This window comes from Corapipo altera, unplaced genomic scaffold (assembly GCF_003945725.1).
Source record: "Corapipo altera isolate COAL_440 unplaced genomic scaffold, ASM394572v1 112, whole genome shotgun sequence".
Taxonomy (NCBI): domain Eukaryota; kingdom Metazoa; phylum Chordata; class Aves; order Passeriformes; family Pipridae; genus Corapipo; species Corapipo altera.
This window is the reverse complement of record NW_020884899.1, coordinates 6,440,797-6,451,697: the sequence shown is the minus strand read 5'-3', so window position 1 is coordinate 6,451,697 and position 10,901 is coordinate 6,440,797.

Below are 10,901 nucleotides of genomic sequence, written 5' to 3'. Positions count from 1 at the left end.
TCCTAGAGATATTAGGACAAGACAGTTTGTGATGGGCTCCTCTGACCTGAGGGATTAGAAAGATCTCCCCTTCTCTGCACTGGGACAGAACATTTTGCCTTGGGCTTTCCAGGTCTTTGGTGCAATCCTAAGGCTAAGCACTACTTTAAAAGCAACAACAAAAGCATATTTTTCTGGTATTCATTTCTAGAAGAACTCAGAAGAGCCCAATTTAATATGCAAGACTTCAATAGGTTAAGTAAAATCTATTCCTTGTATACAACCTAATGTTCTTGCCATAAATTCAGATTTATTCATGACCACAACAAAGCCCTTCACTGGTTGAGGAAGATCATTACAGGATTTTCCTTGTTATTGCAGCCCAGCAGAGAAAGCGGTTTCAGCACAGCTGAAAGAAGTTTCCATCTAGCAAACTCTGCAGATGGGTCACAGGCTTCCAAAAAGTGTATCAGTCAGAGATGAATTGGATTAAAGATAATCTGCAATGTGAAATCCTGTTAGAAAAGCCTACGGGTTTCCACTGCTTCCAGAGCTGAAACTCTCCTGGATTGAAACAAGGCGGCTGATGTTTGTTTTGACAGCTGTGTAGAGTGAGAGGTGTGTGTGTGTGCGTGCCGGGGAACAACACATATGGTGACCATGTGACACGACCCACAACCAGATGAAAGAAAATTGTCTAATATCTCCAGCAGTGTGGTTCAAATTCCACTTCAACCAAATTGGCGGGCGTGACAAATGCCAGCTAGTCCCTCTTCCCTACATTGATTTAGGAGGCAAAGTACTCCATTTGATCACCTGCATGCTGTGGTTTTCATCTACTCCTAAAATTTTGGGACACCAAATAGGAAAAAGCTGCTGGTTGTTAAATCATCTCATTGCTTCTGCAGTTCAAGTTTCTTACTCTTCCTCCTCCTTTTTTAAAAATGGGATTTTTGTTTCCTTCAAGGCTTATGCTACTGTGGCAGCTCAGGGAAATGAAACTTTGTGTTCCTGCAGAAGAACGCAGTGATGCAGCATCAGAAAATTCACCATCAGGGAATAGGACTGGAACAGACTGGAGCAGAAGGAATCTGACCTAAACACAGACAGGTACAGAAAGGGACTGGAAAAATTCATGGAAGAGGAATCCACCTACAACTATTAACCAAAAAGTGACCTCTACTCCCAGACTTCTGTTGCAAGGGTCTGAAGGGAAAGAGTTGCCCGGCCCATGCTAATGGATAGCTGTCTACATACCATCAGTTCTGGGTGACAGAGAGCTGGACAGCTTTAGGACTCTCCCTGCTCCACCACTGCCATCAGAAATGGGGTTTCATTAGCATCTGCTACACAGCATCCTCCTTGTGTTCATACAAATAATACCCACTGTGGTCTTCTTTTACTTTTGTCAATAGCACTGGTGATTGCTTCATGCCCATACTGCCTCATGCCATGCAGGACTCCCAAATATTACCGTGTCCAAAAAAAAAAAGGTTCCTCCTGCCAGCTAATCCACAGATGACACTAGTGCTGAAATATAACAACATCAATAGCACATACCCTTTTAACATATTTTTATCTTGGGTCAGGTTTAATACTGAGAAATCCTTGGTGTGTTCATGCCTTAGCCCTGTCTGCCTACGGCAGGTCACAAATGGTGTGTGCTGTTTCATGCTGGTTGGGAATGACGGGGTCAGTCCTAGGGACCATTCTACTTGGTGCTGGACAAGTCCTTCTGGTCCTGCAATAACACAGTTGGCACCAGTGGTTATTCTTCACTCAGTTATGAAGCTGGTAAGATTCAATCTGTAGCTTCACCTGCATTTCCAAAACTAACCTAGGAAACTCGTTCGAGTACACTATCTTCTCATGAAGTTCCAGCTGGACTAGACAGCGATACCAGTGAAGGTATGAGTACTGTTTTGCTTCCAGACTGTTAATGTAAAATATTGAAAAACAACTGTCTCAGCAAGGGAAGCATTCAGCTTCTCTAAAGATGGTCTCTAAGAACAGATGATAGAGTCCAAGCTGAAGACACACCTGCCTCTCAGTTTGACTGTCAAACCTTTCTATGGACAAACAACCCAGGAAAAGTCCTGGCTGAGAAGCTGGAGCAGCTTGTTGAGTTACTGTGGAGTGACTTTCCCAGGAGCTGCTCTGTTTGCATGTGTCCCAAAACATTCTGGGTAGAAATCTTAACAGAAGGATCAGTGCATTTAAATAAGATTAATATTTCACACTGATGATGCTAGAAAGTGTTTTCCAAACTTCTGCTTTGTGGGGACATGAGAAGCAAAGTGGTTTTGTGGATTATCCAGCAGTTAATGCTCCCTCTCTGCCTTGAATGGAACCTGTCCACACAGGAATCCCTTGAGTTAGAGTTCTTAAGCTGACTTTTTAAATGAGCAGAAAAGCACCTATAATGAGTACTTACTTAAATTAAAAAACAATTTGGTTGATCTTAAACCTTCTCCTAACCCTTTAAATCAGGATTACCAGAAATTTATTTGTGCAAGACTGTCCACACAAGCTTTACATTAAATCCATTAGGAGAATAATCATACCTTTAATTCAATCAGCTGGGTATTGATTGCAGGGCAATGACCATTAAAAGGCTGCAAATGGCCTATAGTTTTGTCAAAAAAAACCTTGTCCAGTTCTGTAGTGAGCTTGCTAGAAAACAAGAGTAACTTGAAACTTTGAGCAATGGTAACCCAAGGAAAGATGCTACAATGCTCCCTGCTTGTCTGGTAAAACTAAAACTCCCTTCTGCAACTGGTTGCTGAACATCACATTAAAAAGATATGCTTAAGAAATAAAGACTGTTCCTGACAGTAAAGTGGGGGGGACATTACACATGACTCAACTATTTCCTTGCTACAATTTATTAGATTTTAAATGTGCTCATGTTGTACCCATCAGCCTCTCTGCCACTCTGGAGTCTGTGCCAGGATTATGACAAATGAGATTTTTCTGCTCGCTACAAGTTTTATCTGAATTATCTACCATATTAGAGGTCATGGGTATAACACTTCATTTTTCTCAGTACCACAGATATACCGAACGTGGATGCCAGATCATGAACTATTTCACAGGCCTGCTGTCATGAATTCATGTGAAAAAAAAACAACCAAAACTGTAATGTACAATTAGCCTTATCTTCAAGGGTTCCCAGGGATGAAGTCCAGTCTACACTGATTTATCTGATCTTGTAAACTGGAATGAGGATGGTGTGGAGGCACCGTATTCACCCTGCACTATCTTAGCAGAATGAAAGCAGTACAACAGGAAGGGTGAACAGTACCTGTGGAGTGGAACCCTTACATGCCTTAAACTATCTGGCCTTTGAAACAAATGGTCTTCTTCTAAGCAATGACTTGGTAAATACAAACCACATGCCGAGATAGCCAGCTGACCCTCACAGCAGAGGAATCTGCCACCCGTGTAGAGACAGAGCTCTAGGGAGAGTTTTCCTTCTGCAGCTGCTCTTGACCCTTAGATAGCACTGGAATGACCAACTTGGGATAAAGCCCAGTTAATGTCTTCCTCTCAAAGACAGTGGCGGTGCAGCTTTGTCAATGTTTGGGGTTACAAAGAACTCCAAACCGCTGAGAAAACAAAGCAAGAACATGTGAAATGTGGGATTATCCCAGATGTTGAACTTTAACTTCGGTTGGCAAAACCACGACCCGAGTCACCTAGTGAGATGGATTGCAGTGCAACTGGATGTATATTATCCATATTATTGGCCTAATATTTCAAGCTGATCTTCTGCTTACAGTTCATGTCAGCACATAGACCGGCTTATTCAACCTCTTGAAAACATCTTGCAGAGATAAAACACATGTGTATATATTATAATCTTTGGTAAGTCAGCGTCTTCTTTTGTGAAACAGTGACGTTTATGGGGGGGACTGATCATTTTCAGATGTTTTGTTTAATTCAACTAAGCAGTTAGACAGATACTAACAACACAAGAACAGTCCTAAACATTTTAGAGCCAGAATCTCTTCATCACCCTGGACCAGTCACTGATCAGCAGTCCTGTGAACTACATTTACACTTTGATTTTCCTTGTCATAAATTGGAATTTGAATGTGCCACCAGTTTTAAAACCTTCTGTAACACTGTCCCTTCGAGGAGCTCATGGGACTTGTGATTAGGTGGGACATCACTTCTTTGAGCTAAGCCTTATTCTTCCTCACACAGTTTTTATTTTTTAATAGACGGGAACCTGAAGTAGAAACAGGGACAATGGAAGATGCAAAGCTGAGCAATGAATTAGAGCAGAAAGAAACACTGGAGACACAGTCATTTGAACATACACTGGTTACACACATTGCCTGGTGAATAAAAGCTTCCAGCCCAGTGTAATACAACACCTGAAAAACCACTTGATATCCCAGAAGCTGGCCCCACTGTGTAACAGGAGATTGCTTGTAAATTTAGAAAAGAAATTGCCAAGCTACTGAACTACCGTGGGAAACCTGCCAGGGTATCACCTTAAGGAAGGCAGCCCTGGCTACTGGGACTGTGGTTGCTTCTCATTAAATGTATGAACAGCTTCTGGAATAAGACATTTCTCTGTAGTATTACTCTGGCAGACTGGAATTAAGGAGTCAGAGAGGACAAGCCCTGCTCTCAGCTAACAGGAACGTGACAGCCATTTTCTGGCCCTGCTTTCCCAGCTGCTGTTTGGAAAGGATCACCCAGGCTTTCCCTTATGGGGCATGACTTAAAAAAGCAGGTCTTTTGTGCACAGCTCTCCCTTGTGCAGTCTAGGCATGACAGCAAATCAACCACAAAGAATACATTGGTAAATATTTCTAGGAGAGATACTAAGGGAGTATTTTGCTCATCAGCTGTTGGGGCAAGGACACTGGCTGGTTTAAATGGCATGGATATGTTGATTTCTAAAGACTGATACAAGTGAGAAAACTCAGGCGACATCCAGACACTGTAGTCCTGTTGATCACCATTTGGACTTCCACAGGAAACAGAAGAATGAGGACTGAAGTCTTACGCTACTGCACAAACCACCAAGGTCGACCACTCTTTTCAGTTGCCCCTAATTACAGTGGAGTAATCTCTTTGATTTTAAGGTCAGGAAGCTACATCTACTACAGAATCGGGATGTGGCTGGCTGAGAACTAGGGTGTGTAGATCTCCACGTATGAACTTTTTTCCTTTTGATGAATGTCATTTGATTAATTCCCTTTTTTTTTTTTTTTTTTTAAGAACTGAAACAAAGACTGTGACTGCTCAACAATCAGGTTGTCACGACATCCCTTTGCTCTCTCCACCTAAAAAGCTGAATCGGACTTTGGTGGTACTTAAATACTTAGTGATGATGAACACCAAGAATCAACTGCAGAGCTATATAATAAAATACTAAAAATTGAAGATACTTAATTGCACTTTTTCCACAAGGTTAAATGAGAACTTATAGCTGGGACTTCCCTGAGCTATTTTGGATGTCTTTGTAAGGGTGGGATAAACTGCACTCTGAAAAGGCCCATTTCTTTCTGAGTTCAGTGATGTTTTTCAGAAGAACTGAGACATTTATCTGCTGTTTAAGTTGAATTCTTAAACTATAAGAGGTCTGCCAATGTAGCATGCTTTATCTTTGCTCTTCACAGAAGGACAAAGTTTTCCTCTCAGGGAAGAGCTATTTCTTTATGGTGTTTCAAAGCTTGCCTAATAGATCAGTGTACTCAGGTTTGGAAGGATCTGTAATGCTGATTCTTTGGAATTATCAAAAAATACACATGATTTTTTATGCCTTATCACCTTACCAGATATTGATGGAAATATAATTTCTTCTGTTAGCTGTCAGTGACTCAGCTTAGCTTTGTCCTCTTCATCTGAAGCTGCACAGCAAAAAAAACAGAAAGAAAGAATTCATTGCACACACATAAGTGCAAAGACAAAGTGTGACAAAGAGCTGGAAATTTGACAACTGAATGGAAAAGGTGGTTCCCAACAGCTTTCAGACACTTTCCTCCCTGTTCTTACACAGCCTTTTTTCTCCCTGTTCAACCTTTGATCTAAAGCCCTGTACAGAGTTACAGAAGAAGAAAGGATATTTGCTGACTGTCCTGCTGTTGCCTTGAAGAGAGAAGAGAGTCTCTATGAAATGCTGCATTTACTCTGACAGTCAGAAGTGCACTGTGCTCACTCTTTGAGTCTAGACACTGCTCTTGAAGACTATCTGGAGAGACATTCATCAACATGGCTGCAAACATTTGCATCTGCAGATAGCACAGCAGAGCCTGAGTTTTATCACACATTACAGGATGGCTGGTTAGGCTTATTTAAGTGTGGGATGGAAAGACTTTTTCATTAATTAAAACAAAAATGTTTTATATTTTATACAGATGAGGTGAATGTGACAGAGCAGCTCAGAGTTTTGAGGCCTATGCAAAATGCAAAATGCAGTGAGAACCTTTCAAGACCATCTGCTCCAGAAGGTTTCTGCATCTCCAGCAGACGTGTTTATGACACAATAGCCACTTCCCTTGTCTCTTCTTTATCACATTGGGATAAAGGCTATTGTACAACTGGAATTCTCTCTGCCAAGAGTGGTAAAATGCTGCTTTTCCCTTTGTTTCGGGATTTCTTTCCTGGAGGTTGTTTCTAGTTTTGGGTGAGCCTGAAAATGTTATGACGTGCCCATAGTTTTTCCCATTTACTTTGAGACCTAGAATGGGATCTGGAGGCAGATTGCATGAAATTTTACTAGATGGAATGTGGGGTTTGGATGCCATGGGGAAGACACTCGGGTGAAGAGTGCAACTTACGTACAGTTTTGTGGTACAAAAATGTAGCAGGAAAAAGGTGGCTTGAAATTGAACCTTCAGACTTGTCCTAAGTAAAAGAGAACTACCAGCCCTGTGGGCAGCAGTCTAAAAGATACAACTCTTTTCTTAGCATGTAATTTTTAAATGTAGCCCCTCTCTTTGTGTTCACTCAGTGAACCTTTGTTGTGTTGCTTTTTAAACATAGTTTTCTGACTTTTCACATGCCATCTGCACCCTTCCTTATATTCAGTGGCACTGGTCTTTGCCTTTATAACCCACTCCATTTTTTAGTGTGTTGCTTCATGCTAGGGAGGGCATTCCCAAAAAGCCATGGAGGCAACTTGCTGCTTTCTTTCAAAGCTGCAACACGTGTAAAAGCTTTGATAAAACACTGACAGACTGAGGGTGGTGCCACTTATGATGAGGCAACAATGAAAGTTTATTTCATCAGATGTATCTGCTGTTGTGTCTCATCTCACTCTTGAGCAGGAACTGCCTTTATGCACACTACCTCTATCACATTGCACCAGCAGTTTGCTTTTCTCCTGGACAAGGACTACTGAGAGTTCCAGCAAGGCAAACAAAAATTTTATTTTCCCTCTCTCTCCCAGCACCTCTGGCTTTCTGCCTTGCATCCTGCACCCACCAGAACACATAAGAGCCCTCAGAAGTGCTGAAAGCAGAGAAAGTTGTATGACCTATGTGGTAGCTGCAAGCAAGCACCAGTGTTTCAAAGGCAGCCAAAGTCACAGCTTTCATTTCTATTATTCACTTAGCCTACCTTGGAAAACAGTGCTGATGTTGTTACACATATTACCATGATGGCAAGCTACCTTCAGCATGACCATCAGAATGTCCTATAACTTCTACTCTTAATGAAACACTCTCCCCCAAAACGGGTAAAAGCTTTCTGCTAGTCCTGTCTCAGGATAAGGATGGTATCCTATGACTCAAGGTCCTTCTAGGTTGTAAGTGGTCCAAGTGTGGCTTTCCATGTGAGAGCTGCTGGGTAATCCAAATTCCTAGCTGTGGCAGGAAATGAGCCAGCAGGGAGAGCTGGGTCTGAAAAAGATGGGTTACTTCAAGACTTCCCAGTGAGACTCTGAAGGCAGCCACTGTCTCTAGCAGAGAAGCAATCCTGTTTCCTGAGAAGTCTACTTTGAGTCTTGTGGGTCTTGGCTACACGAAGATTTTGCTGTGAGGCAGAGAGGGTTGGGAAAGTAGGCCACTCCCTCCAAGAAGTTTTTGCTAGTCTAGAAGTATCATTAAATGTGAAATCACATTCTTAACTTATGCTGGCAAGTGATTAGGGTAGACCCAGCATGAGGCTGCCAATTGCAATATGTCACAGTAAGTATGAATAACTTGGGTAGGTTTCATTTCTTTAACAACGCGTTGCAACCCGTGGGTCATGTGTCTGCCAGACTCCAGCACTCAAATCTGCATCACTGACATCTCAGCAGCCACTGCCTGACATCTGATATTGCTCTGCTGAGCTCACTAACTCTCTCTACTTGTCCTGCTGAACTTTTTGTGGCCACTCCATCCATTACAGCTGCCCGAAGGGACGGGAAATCAATGCTGGTATCAAGTAAATGCAAATTCTGAGTCAGACGCACGAAGCAAAGGAATCACAGCTTCCAAATATGGCATAAGGCACAACGTGGAAGCGGAGAATTGTGGTTAACACAGCTCTGAATATTTCTGGGCATTTTACCCAACGCAGCAGGAGCGTCCTCAGATGAATGGACTGGGCTCCTGACACTGTGTGTATAAATTTTCAAGTGGGTTTTACTGTCTCATTTCTCCAGAGGAAACAAGGGCCACGATAGACACACACACACACACACACACACACACACACGCCCCCAAAAAAATCAGTAACAGCAACACAGACAGAAGTCCCCCAGATCTGATTGTTGATGTAAACTCGAATAGAGAACACACTTTGGTTTGTGGAAGATTCTCTGGAGACTTGCAAGAAAAAAAGGCGCGCACACTTTCTGTCTACTATTTTTAAACCTCAACTTAGAACGGATACTCAAGGTCACCTAAGCTGAGCTTTGACAGATGCAATGTTTAACTGATTGGAAAGAAAATAGCGGGGCGGGATGTGGCAGCAATAAAATACCAACATTCCATTGTCACGCCTTCAGAATTGCTCAGCGCCTGTGGTGGGACACTGCGCTTTGTGGACCAGCCATCTGGTGGGAGAGTCCTCAGATTTAGGAGGATGTGTCAGATTATTGGTTTCTCCATGCTCCTCCTGGGATCAGGAGAGATGATGTTCATGACCCATCGATGCTTTGTGCAAAAAATGTAGCGTTCCATTGGTAACAAAACACGGAAAACTAGAGCCACAGAGAGCAGAGGTAATATTTGGACATTGCGCTTGGCAGCTCTGTGATATCACCAGCCCCTTCCCCTTCTCCTTCTCCCTTGAGTCCATATTTTCCCATTGCTGGGGTTATTGTCAAGGTAAAAGGTATAAACTCAAAGAATCCAGTGATATCCCCATAATTACTAATTCAGGTATTCCAGTCTGCCCACCTTCCTCGCCATGTGCAGAACAAATCCAGAAGGTTGAAAATATGTTCTCAGAGTTAGAAAGTCCTAATTTTAGGGACAGTGCTAGCAAATCCCTTTTTAGGCCATTTTCTTAATCATCTGGATAATGCCGTTCTGCATCTTTAGTTGAAATGCCTGTGGAAAAGTTGGGAGAAAAAGATGTTTCTGCTAAAAGTGTCACTGATCTCACAAAATGCTTACAGCTGCCTCAAGGGAAATCAGTGGTGAAATGCAGACCCAAAACTGAACCTTCCAAAGTCCAGGCTAGCATATTGTCATGAAGAATCCTGCCTCATGACCAATCTGATATTCTTTATAACTACCATAAAAGTTAAAAAAAAAAAAAGTAGGAAAATTCCAACCTTCTTTAAAACTACAAAAGGCTTTCTTTTTTTTTTTTTTCCTGGTTTTCAAACCTAGATCAAAAAGATTACTCTGTGATTTAAACATATTGCATTTTTGCAGCCAGCAGTGAAGGCATTAAAATGAGAATATTTCTGTCCTGAATGTTTGTGAATTTACCATCTGCAGAGAGAAAAAGGCTCAGTTGCCTTCACAGTTCACATACCAATGGCCTGGTTCTGCCTTGAACTAAATTCCACTGGATTTCCACCACTGTCCAGCAAGGTCAATACTGTTCCCTAAATATCTTTCCAATGTGGGGCAAAGTCAGTCAAAAATGTACTCAGCACAAAAACAAGACTCCCCCCACCCTACAGTGTTAACATTTACTATTATCATGCACTGAAGACTTGCTAAATCCAGAAACTGTGGCTTTGGGATAGTTTGTCTCACTATGAGAAGTTACTTTTCCCATAGCAAGCTTCACACAGCATGTTAAAGATCTTCAGTCCGTAATCTGAAAATTATAATTGTTAACATTTTTAATCTTCTTCCAGCAGGTGGAGGTAGATGTGTGTTAGATTTTCCTTTGGGAAAACAAGCAAGATCTGTAGCTCATAAAGCAATTTTATGTTCATCTAAACAACTGCTTGCAATATCTGCTATATGATCTACTGTTTTCCTTTATCTATGACTCTCTTTTGTTTCCTTCTCAACACAGTTGACAGAATGAAAAGGAAAAATATTTCTGCATTTGGAATGTGAAAATACCTTGTCTCCCTTGAGTCTTGGGAAATCCTGTGTGGATACAAGTAAAAACTCATCACAAAGTTGAAAAAGTTCCTGTTACTCTTTGTTGTTGTCTCTAACTTTCAGTTTTTTCCAGAGTCTCAATTTGGAGATGGAAAGTTAGCACTGTGCTAGCAAATGCCCATTTCCAGAAGCCTTCTGTCTTATAAAGAAGGGCCAAATGTCTGAGGTAGTAGGAGATTGATCACATCTGGAAAGCCCATGTGAAGCTTTCTCTACAGGCCTCTTCCCTTTGCCTCACCCTTTGCTCCAAACACTGATGAGAAGGAAGAGTTTCGGGAGGTATTCTCCATGTGGGTTCCCTCAGACAGCCCTTTCTCAAGGCTTCACTGGGTGATTATTGGTGTCTGGGCACATGAAAGAGAGGAGTCACAAACACTTGAGGGGAGCACTCAAGGGGAG